This window comes from Dipteris shenzhenensis, chromosome 4, assembly GCF_047967505.1.
Source record: "Dipteris shenzhenensis isolate YYH24624 ecotype China chromosome 4, Dip_SZ_1.0, whole genome shotgun sequence".
Classification (NCBI taxonomy): Eukaryota; Viridiplantae; Streptophyta; class Polypodiopsida; order Gleicheniales; family Dipteridaceae; genus Dipteris; species Dipteris shenzhenensis.
In genome coordinates, this window is record NC_141599.1 from 55269267 (window position 1) to 55281431 (window position 12165).

Here is a 12165-nt window from a genome sequence, read left to right on the forward strand (position 1 = left end):
TGCTATTGAATTTGGCATCTAATATACCTTTCATGCACATAATAGTCTAGTTTTTTATATAAAGTATGAGTGTCTTTGTGCAATCATTTTTTAAATTTGTGTTAGTCTCTATGTGATCATGAGCATCTCTAAAAGAGCTAAAAAGTGCTCTAAAAAGTGCCCAAAAATCGATGAAATAGTGCTAAAAGTGCATTCCAACCACCATCATGGTTGGGGTGCTACTTGGGCAGCTAGGTTGGCATATTTTCCAATCGTCTCCATGGCCAGCTAGATCTATTCCCATGATTATCGACCATGTCAGTTTATAGGTTGGGGGTCAAGGCTACCGCATTCAATTTTAAAAATTTGTTTTATGCAATGGGTCATACAAATTCTTGCTTTGGGCAATGATTTTCAAGGATATTTGGTACAACATAAGATAAATGGTTGATTTACTTCTTTGCACCAAAATAGCTATAGCAAAATCTGTCAAGACCATCACGCTAGTTTTAAATAGCCTTAAAAATGCTAAACCAACTCTCTTGTTGAACTAGAATGCTGGTAAACCAACTCTCTTGTTGAACTGGAAGCTAGCACAGTGGTGGTGCATAAGAACGAGTGCGGCAGTCCCACTATTTTGTGGATTGTTGCATGTTGTACACTATATTATTGTCCAATAAAGGTGTGTGTGTACTTCCTTTCAGCTCTTGCATTTTTCTAAGGAGTATCTGCACAAGTGAATTGTCTTTGAATGCCGTGACTTCTGCAAAAGTTCATGAATGTTAAAGACATGTATTCACCTCCTCTATCTAATCTCATGACTTTGATCTTTTGTGTCTATTTGGTTTTCTACCATGGCTTTAAATTCTTGAAATTTGGAGAACACTTCAGATTTCTCTTTCAAAAAATAGACCCAACAATATCTGTTGTAGTCGTCGATGAAAGTCAAGTAGTAAAGTGAACCATTGATGTTGTGGGTCTGGGCAAGCTCTTGAAATTAACATGACCATATCTCTTGTGCCATTTTGTGGATAGTGGCATTTATTGCTATTGAGCTGACATGGCATGCAAATTTGATACTGTAGCTAGCATTCTATACAAGCATCCTTCCTTGACTCCTTTTCCTACTAGCTAAAATCTTTTGGATTCTCTAATAGTGCATTCATCTTCGTCGAAGATCCAGGCCTATCAGGGGAATAGAGCTCATAGAAACAAAGAATATTAAGGATACCCCAGTGTATGAAGGACTAGCCAAGACAAGAAAATTGAATTTTGCCTTGGATGGAGAAGAATAAAAGCTCATATACATCGGCGAACAACTCACTCTAGAAGAAGAAAAATAATTAAAAGCATTGTTGAAGGAATATACAGATTCCATGGCTTGCTCCTACAAGGAAAATTTCCCTAAAGAAGGAAAGTGAGAATACTTAATGGCTCCAACAATGTAAAATATAGATTGGAAATGCAATAATGATTTTACATTTATATATACAAAGTTGAAGTATTCACATAGATGAAGAGTTTTTTAATATCATTACCACCTCAATACTGGTATTTAGAGCCTCCATTGGATCACATTGAGTCCTTGTGGTGGTAAATTCTTCAAATGCTCATGATCATTGACTTACTCTATTGGTGTCCCACAATCCAAACTCAATTTGTGACTAGTGTATCCCAACTTGTGTATTTGAGTGCTCTCATATATGTCTCTCTAATAATGAGATCTTGAATACACAATATATATTAACTAGCATTTTCATCTCATTGCATAGAATCTGGGGAATCCATAGAGTCTAGGAAATTAGGAGAATCTATTAAATTGAGGAATCCAAGATTCAAGGTGTTATCCCAAAGGGCCAATGTATGATCCAGTGTAGCCAATCATGGAACTATTTTTGGGGCATTTAGAACCTATGGGCATACTCATTCTAAACATCATGCATAGGAAATTAGGAGAATCTATTAAATTGAGGAATCCAAGATTCAAGGTGTTATCCCAAAGGGCCAATGTATGATCCAGTGTAGCCAATCATGGAACTATTTTTGGGGCATTTAGAACCTATGGGCATACTCATTCTAAACATCATGCAGAGCTTGACATGTTCACTCCAAACCTTTACTCCATTGGCATACAAGCATTTGGAACACACTGAAGAGCTCGACATACACAACTCACATCTTGACTCCATGGGGGCCCTTACTCCATAGCCATACATCCATTCTAAACATGGAAAGGAAGCCATCGAAAGAATCAGCATCTTCATAAACGCGAACCCATCGGCAAACTACACAGCACAAGCGGTTGCTAACCTTGGATCTCTAATTGTTTCCCCAACACCAGAATGGTTCGCTCTGGCATTCTGCTAATTTCTCTTTCGCGGAAGCCACCTTGCATTCCTTCCTGTATCTCGCCTCTTCATCATCTGCCAAACTGCGAGAATCGCTTTGCTCGTCGTAAAAACTAGCTTGCAATTTGTTCTCCAACTCCTCGCACTTGGCCACTGCATCTTTGTATTGCTTTCTTTGGTCGGCTAACTCGATAGTTAGGGATGCTACGCAGCCTTGCAATTTGATCGCCTCATCCAGCACCATCTCGCCAAAGTGCCCCTCCTTTGCATACGATGACGAGAATTAGCCCTAGAAGCTCTGCTTGACTGCAACGAGCACTTCATCTCGACAAGAGCTTCTCCAAACGACTTGCAACAAACAACACCTATAAGCTGCGACTCCACGTAATGCTGCACAGCAACTACTCCATCGACTACTATAGCGACCTCGTTCAGCATCTCCTGTAACGACGGCAAAGCATCAACCAGCTCCTGGAGAGTAGCCATTTGCGTCTTCAACGAGTCGATCGCTTCAAACGACCTTCTGCTCCGTCGACCGCCATCTCCTTCATGTCACCCTCTCTCTACAATTTCTCTCACTAAGCCTCTCTCTGCCATGTGGCACATAGGCTTTAATTCTCTCGGGTCATATTTGACACGTGGCAGAAGATAGGCCCTAACTCGGGTTAGCTCAGTCGACCTTGGGTTTATTCACTGGTAAGATTTTGCCCACATGGCAACCTTATCCCACCTCACCTGCCACGTCACTAGCTCCACGTCATCAACCACATCAGCATACAGCTCAAGTGCCACATCATCAGCCACATTAGCATACAGCTCAGCTGCCACATCAGCAGACACATCACCTGTACCATGTCATCACTTTGACCAGTCAACAGTCAACTGCCGCCTCATCAATGCCACGTGGCACAAAGCCCCCTACCAAGCACTGTTACCTCCTGCTGCCAAGCACACACAGGCTCAGCATGTGCACCCAACTGCCACATCATCACAAAGTGCTCCACTGGCACACCTCTTGCTAAGCACACTGCCACATCATCACTGCATGTGACTCAGTGCCACATCATCATTTTGCACATTTCACTCTTTTTTGCCCCTACACCTAGATCAAGCTGTATCTCTTGATTTAGGAGGAATTTGAGGGTCCTACAAAAAGGTGAAATGATGGATTTTTTATGCTCTACGCGCTCGTTACATCACGCGCACATTTCGACACAAGTATCACTCACTTTTGAACTTCGTTGCCACGATAAATCCACTTCCTACATGCACATCCACCTCTACATCGATGCATCTAACCCAGCACATTAAAGGAACCAAAGAAAAGGAATTATTTGATGTTCTTTCATCGATCGATGGTTGGTATAGATCTAGATCAGAGTAGACTAGATCGCCATGGAGGGGACACATAGAATCTCCTTAAGTTGCCAATCTAATCCATGCCCGAAATTCCCAACTAGCACCTACTCGGAGTCAGTCCATACGCTCACATACGGTTTTACAACATCACATTTGTGGGGGTTAAAGGTCACTGTGCCTTTACCCCGGTTATGTACAATACTCAAACACATATAAATGAATGAAAAATAAGATTATGGTGTTTTGCACCCGCCAAAAACTTGTGTGGCTCTCTGTTTCTCTCTCTCCCTCTTCCGTTCTGCTTCCGTTGAGAGCACTCTCAATTGGTATCAGAGCCTGCGTGATCTAGCTCAGCGTGCATGAATGCCTGGAAGCTCATTAGCTTTGTGGGAGGAAGGAGAAGCTCTGTGGGAAGCTTTATGGGTGATTTTACTTGCACCCGAGTGCGCAGAGACCTTGAAGAAACCTTTGGAAAAGTCACTTTGGTTTTGAGAAGTAGTTTTGAGAGCCTATTAAGTGTTTTCAATGAAAAAGTCATTTTTTTGAGCTTTTCCCTGTTCTGCGTTCGACGATAGAGACTCCGTATTGACTTATAGAGGGCAACCATTGCCTGCTTTTGGTGTCCATTTCACTTCAGGAGCTTGGAAACACCTTCATTCTTGAATTTGGGATCATTTCGTTGGATTTCTGACTCACTATGTTAGTTTCAACGTTTTTTGGCCGGGGTGTTGGAACTCAAGTTTGGAGCAAGCATTTGCAAATTTGTCAGTTTCGGTGGACTCGAGGTCCTAAAACTTCTATGTTGCTCATTATTTGCACTCCGGTGGAGTTTACAAAAAGTTCAGTTTCCAAAAACGTTTTTCAGTCCGTGTGTTGGACCTAGTGATTGGGACCATGGTTTCCAAAACCATTTGTCCCATTGTGTTTCGGATGTTAACAACCTCTACTTGTCAGTTCTTGTGCGATTCGGTGGAGTATATTCAGAGTTATAGATCTCTATGTATTTGATTTCATCTCTCTATTATGCATTTTTTCATTCTAAGGTTTTGAAACCTTAGATTTATGCCACATGGCAGTGGATAAGTGTTGACTCCCATTTCTCACTCATCGGTTGGGATTTTGGAGTTCCAACAAAAGAGAGATATTTGCCGATTGTTTTGCTAAGTCCGATTATGCAATGGCGCCCATGTTTTGAGGCATCTCAGGTTCTATTTTCAGTAGCGGTCATTACCGTGGGACCATGATTTCTTGAGCATACCTTATGCAGATCACTCTGGTTGCAGTTTGAGTCGTGTGCGCTCATTTGTGGTGTGCATTGGGTTGTAGTGGATGATTTATAGGCCATTTGGATGCATTGCGATCCTTATTGGATGTGCTGATAGCCCAGATTGCCTTGTGGGATGCCATTATTTATGGACGCTTTGCACATGGATGCTATTTTATGCTAAGGGACAGCCATTTAACACATTGAAGGTGATGCACTGATAGTGTTATGCTCTCTTGGATGAGATATTGTTGATGCATATGCCCATGGATGGTGTGTATGCTTGAGCCATTTGGCACTTTTTGGCATTTTGGATTGCCATTGCAGTTGGCATTTTCTTTTGGGCCAGATTTGCCCATATGAATGCGTAGTACATGCACATGAGTCAGCTGTATCTTTTGATGCTTTGAGCTTTGAGTTTTGGTGATATTTCACTCTATTGTGGCATACACATTTGGGTGCACCTGGTATTTGGTGTGATTCTCTCTTGCAGGCACTAGCATTTGGGATTTTGCTTTATTTGCATCATGGCATCCTCTTCCATGTCTGAAAATGAGTTTTTTAGCATTAAAAAGTTTGATGGGACAAACTTTTCTTTGTGGAAAGAACAGATAAGGGATGGGCTTATTCTTGGCTTATTCAAAAGAAGCAGATAAAACCCTTGCAAGGGATTGCAACTAAGCCTGCAACTATGTCCACATATGAATGGAATGAGTTGGATGCATTAGCAAAGTCTACCATTAGACTTCATCTTGTGGAGACAGTTTATTTCACAGTAGTCACTGAAAAGACTGCGGAAGCTTTATGGAAGAAGCTATGTGCTACATATGAGAAAGAGACTGCCTCAAACAAAGTCTATCTAATGAAGAGATTGTTTGAGTTGCACATGAAGGAGGGAGTATCCATAGCTTTGCACTTGAATGAATTTAATATCATTTTCAGTCAGCTTCAAGCTCAAAAGCTGAATTTCGATGCGGAAATGAGGGCAATATTTCTCTTATGTTCATTACCATCCTCATGGGATACTTTCCGTACTACTATCGATAACTCTGCACCTGGTGGAGTATTGAACTTTGATGATGTGGTTGGTAGCTTGTTGGCAGAGGAGATTAGACGAAAGTCAATGGAAGGCAACAAGCAGGATGCAGCCTTAAATGTTCAAAGGGGTAGATCACAGTCCAGGGGGAAGTTTCAAGAAAGAGGAAAGTCTCGTAGCAAGTCCAGGGCATGGAACATTGAGTGTCACTATTGTGGCAAGAAGGGCCACATGAAAAAGGATTGCTACAAGCTTAAAAGAGAGCAAAAGAATAAGAAAAAGAATGCAAATTGGGTGCAAATCAGAAGGAAGAGAGTCCAAGGGAGGACAAAGGAAAAGTGAAGATCGAGGAGATCAATGCAGTCACATATGATAGTGACAATGACATTCTCTTCATGTCTAATTTATCTGCAGAGTTGCTTGCCACTTCAGATGATGCATATTCCCAGTATTGGATTTTGGATTTTGGTGCTTCATTCCATGTTACTCCCCATAGGGAATGGTTCTCCACTTATGACAGTGGAAAGACAGGTTGTGTGCATCTTGGAAATGACTATGCATGTGACATAGTGGGAGTAAGTGACAAAGTTTTCTTTTGCAAATGGGTCTGCATTTATTTTTAAAAATGTGAGACATGTGCCTAAGTTGACCAAGAGTCTCATTTCAATGGGTCAGCTAGATCATGTTGGTTTTAAGACCATCTTTGGTCTTGGGAGTTGGAAAATTCAGAAGGGCTTTATGCTTTTGGCCAAGGGTGCCAAGTGTGGGACTTTGTATCCCTTGCATGTATCAGGGGTGTTTGATCATGTTGTTGCAATAACCAAGCAGCCAAGCACTTCTTTATCGCATTGCCAGTTGGGTGGCCATATGAGCCAAAATGGGATGAAACTCTTATGCCGTTTGGGTTATGTACTGCATTTGAGTTTCTCTAATTTTGAAAATTGTGAGCACAGTCTCTATGGGAAGCAAACTAAATCAACCCATAAAAGAAGGGGAAAGAAAGAGTTTGAAAAGCTTGACTTGGTGCATTCAGACGTATGTGGTCCCATGCCTACACGGTTATTAGGCGGGGCTGAATACTATGTGACATTCATTGATGATGCAACTAGGAAAGTGTGGGCTTATGCTATAGCTCGGAAGAGTGATGTGTTCCAGGTATTTTAGAAATGGCTAACCTTGGTTGAGAATCAGTCAGGTGGAATGCTTAAATGCCTACGGAGTGACAATGGTGGAGAGTATCTCTCTCATAACTTTCAGCATTTCTATGATACACGTGGGATTAAGAGGGTGCAATGGGAAACGCTCATGGAACCTGTAAATCCTTGAAAAACACAACAACACTCTTCGAAAATACGCACAAACTCTCAAAACTTAGAAACAGAAGAGACAGAACAAGCGTGCTGGGTACAATCTCCCCCCATAGGAGTGGTGCTCTCCTTCCACCTCCTATGTATTTATGTATATTTCTCAAAAAGCTTTCGAGGAAAATTCATACAAAAGCCTCTGTGCTTTCCTCCATGCACCCTTTTACAAAAAGCCCATCCACCTTCTAAAATAGCTGGCTTTTTCTTAAAATAAAGCTTTTTCTAACTTTACTTTCTACACTTAGCCAAGCCACTAATATTCCAAAATTCAAATATGTACATAAGCTTTTGTAATATCAAAAATTAGGCATAAGACTTATTCATCCCCGCATCACTGGAGTTATGCGTATGCACCCAAAATATGGTGGATCATGCTTGCCAGATGCCATCGCCCAATCAATTACTCTTCCCAATTACTCTTCCCCTGGATTCACATGATCAATAGTAATGAAACATTTCAAGCATAAGATAACTTTGGAATTAATCACCACAATCAATCAACCTTTCAGTATTATAGCAACGTGAAATCATTAAATCACAGATGAATGGTGCACACATGCGACACATACCATCTCATGGTGCACCTGATGCTACACATGAATAAAATCATACGGATGGTGCACACATGCTACACATACCATCATCGCGTAAGTGGTGCACACAATGCTACACACTCATACATACTGCAGCCATATATCCAGCCATGTAGGAGCACACATGCATCACTACGGAACAACGAGCACACATGCATCAACTACGTGACAAAAATGCTGGATCTCACTAAACTAAATACTAAAGGATTAAATTAATGGGATAGTTCCAATTCTTGTAACATTCCTCTTGCTTGAAATCGCAATTGCCCTCAATCGCAGGATAAAAAAGTAGTCAATAAATCAGGGTACTGGTGAAAATATCACTCGGGCATCCACTTAGCATCCTCAACAGGGTGGTTCTTAAATGTTAAAGATATATAGGATACGAGTTTCCACATCTCTTTTGAGTAATTTGTTGATCAATGATCTGGTTTGGCTCTAAGAGTTGGGTCTCTCCTTGAAGCAACGGTGCATCGTGTAAAATAGGTCGAACTAGTGGGTCTCCATGGAAAGGTTTCAGGAGGTGCACATGAAAAGAATTATGAATTTTCCAATCGGGTGGTAATTCGAGCTGATAGGCATTGTCATTCATGCACTCCAAAACTTTAAAGGGACCATAGGATTTAGGGGCAAACTTAACTACATGTTGTGTCTCAATACTCTTAACTCTGCACTTCTCAATACGTAACATGACTAGGTCACCTTTAGCAAATACAACTTTCTTTCTACCCTTGTTTGCACATGCAGTATACACAGCTTGAGCATGCTCGATATTCTTTTTGACAGTAGTGAAAATGCTAGAGAAATCTTTAGTAAATCGATTAGCAGACTTTACTCGGTGCTTAAGGCAAGTCAATGGAAGAATACTCTTTTCATAGACAATTTGGAATGGAAATTTGCCTGTAGCAGAGTGCTTAGTGTTGTTGTAGGAAAATTATAATATGTGTATAAATTTGTCCCATTTGCCTAGCTAACCAGACATGTAAGCACGTAACATGTCACGAATAGTATTTTGTGTGACCTCGGTTTGTGGCCATTAGACTCGGGATGAAAAGCAGTGGAAAAATCTAATTTCGTACCAAGATTGTCAAAGAGTGTGGTCCAAAAGTTACTACAAAATTTACTATCCCAGTCTGACATGATTACTTTTGGAAGGCCATGGTGTATAAAGATGTGCTTGATGAACAGATGAGTAGCCTGAACTGCGGTCAAGGTTTTCTTACAAGGAATAAAGTAAGCCTGCTTGCTAAATCTATCAATGATAGTCCAAATCATATCAAAACTTGAGCTAGTCGTAGGAAATCCAGTAATAAAGTCCATAGAAATTTGCTCCCATGGGCCATCAAGAATTGGTAAAGGCATAAGTAAACCTTGACATTTGCCCTTGTAGCTCTTGACTTTTTGACAAATAAGACATTGTGCAACAAAAGTTGCAACATCAACTTTAAGCTTAGGCCAAAAAAAATCTTAAATTATAGTCTGATACGTAGTAGCGACACCTCTATGTCCCATGTAGGGTGGCTGATGTACCTCTTCTAGTACCAAGCATCGAAATGGTGTAGTGACACACAAGCACTTTTCATAGAATAGATAGTCATTATGAATGGAATACGAGGCCATAGGGGTGCTATTACCTTGCTTAATCTTATGCCAGATTTTTGAAAAGTCTCAATCAGTAGGATAGTTTGCCTTCATAGGCTCGAAAGGGTCTCCCTCGATGACTGAGATATTATTTATGCTAGGTCAACGGCTCAATGCATCGGCAACTACATTGTCTTTGCCTGGTTGATATTGGATCATCGGTTCAAAGCTGTCAATAAAGGTAGCCCATTTAATGTGTTGATCCGAGATCATCAGCTGAGTAAGGAGATGTCTAAGAGGGTGATCAGTCTTAATGAGTAACTCGAAACCCATAAGATAGTGTTTCCAGAGTTTAAGGGCATGCACTACAGCAGCTAATTCTTTATCATACGTGGAATAGTTTAGCTGTGTTGGTTTTAATTTACGTGACTCAAATGCAATTGGATGGTTATCTTGCATGAGCACAGCCCCAAAACCTTGTCCACTAGCATCAATAACCATGACAAAGAAGGATCTCATAAAGTCCGACATGGTCAAAACTAGTGTGTGCGTCATTGCATCCTTAAGTCTTTGAAAAGCTAAAGTGTGCTGCTCACCCCAAGAGAAAGCATGAGTCTTACACAGTAGTTTGGCCAATGGATGTGCCTTGTGTGCAAAATTTCTAACAAATCTGCGATAGAAACTACATAGACCTAGAAAAGATTGTAACTCATGGATATCTTTAGGCTGTGGCCAGTTTACTAACACTTATACCTTCTTGGGATCTACTCGAATGCCTTCAGCTGAAACAATGTGTCCAAGATATTCAATTTCAGGCTGGAAAAAAGAACTTTTCTCAGGGTTGGCATACAGTTGGTTCTCACGTAAGAGAGAGAGAAAACAAGATCCAAGTGTTTCTCATGTTCCTTCCGACTCTTGCTATAAATCATGATATCATCAAAGAAAACTACCACAAAGTCTTAATAGGGTAAAAAGATACGATTCATCATCCGACTAAATGTGGCAGGTGCATTGGTCAATCCAAATGGCATAACAAGAAATTTATAGTGACCAGTTTGGGTTCTAAAAGCAGTCTTGAAAATATCGGGCTTGATCACTCTCACTTGATGATATCCTGACTTAAGATCGATCTTGCTAAAGATTGTGGATCCTTTTAGCTTGTCGAGTAGATCATCAACTCTCAGAATGGGGTATCAATTTTTCACAGTGATTTTATTTAAGGCATGATAATCGATGCACATTCGGAAAGTTCCATTTTTCTTCTTGACAAGGAGAATGGGTGCCCCAAATGGTGAGCTACTAGGTCAAATTAGGCCTCTAGCCAAAAGATCTTCTATTTGGAATTGAATCTCTTGCTACTCAGTAGGATTGTGTCTATATGGTGGTTTACACGGTGGTGGGCTACTTGGAATAAGCTCAATCTTATGATCCTTAGGTCTAGATTGAGGTAGGCCAGGGGGTAAGTCTTCCATGCAGCAGTCATCATAGGTAGCTAGAAAAGGATCCAAAGGCTCTTACTTAGTTTTCTTAGTCTCACGACTAGCCTCAATCTTATTGACCATAACTAGATATGTCTTTTCACATTTGCACAAAGCTCTTTTAGCTTGGGTATGTGATAATACAGGCCAAGAGGGAAGATTCTTGTCACATTCTAGAGTCATAGTCTTAGTGCCTTGAGTCAAAATAATGGTGCATTCAAGATAATCAGGTTTGGCAGTATGATCGATGTGCCAGGGCATCCCTAGAATGAGATCTTGCTCACACAAAGGAGCGACTAAGAAATCACGGCTCTCAACTAATGGCCATGAAGTCACCTCAAGATCCTTAACCATTTGCAAACAATTATAATTCGATCCTTGAAAAGCTGATTTGACTTTATATTTTTTTTTAATGGTTGCGAGCCCTAACTTTTCAACTAAATGTTGCGAAATGAAATCATGGGTTCTTCCATCATCAAATAAGACACTATGTTCTTTTTCGTGCAATAGAGCAGTCATATATAACAAAGAAGTACAAAAATAAGATGCACTTTTACCTGAATAACACTTACCTGAAGGGGCGTAGTCGGCATCTTCAGTGTCGTTGTCCTCATCCTCGCCCTCTTGCTTGAAAGATTTATCATGGGATCCATCATCAATGTAGTTGATTCGTGTGGAGTTGTTGCGCTGACTATTACTGTTGGTACATCCATTGGTTCTCCCTCCATTGCCTCCGTTGTTGTTGGTAGCATTCTTTGCTTGGGTACCTATCTTGTGTGTAGCAAGTGGATTCTTTGGACATTCATAAGAGTAGTGTCCCTTCTCTTTGCATTTGTAACATGTGACAAGTACTTTGGTTCTTTGATTAATATGTGACTTAGCAGGTTTCCAATTAGACTTACCATTATATCTACCAAGTTTACCACTTACACCTCCTACTTGAAGTATGAAGTATGCTTCTTTGCTCGAGGGATGCGAGTAGCAAAGCTTCTTTCCTGCTTTCTTTCTGACTCTAATGCCAAATCCATAGCATCAGAAGTTGTAGATGGTCAAAGCATACGTACATAAGCACGAATAGTAGGACATACACCCTCAACAAAGGTATGACATTGCTCCTTTTAGGACACTTTCTCAATGGTTTGCAATTGAAGTAGAGAGGAAAG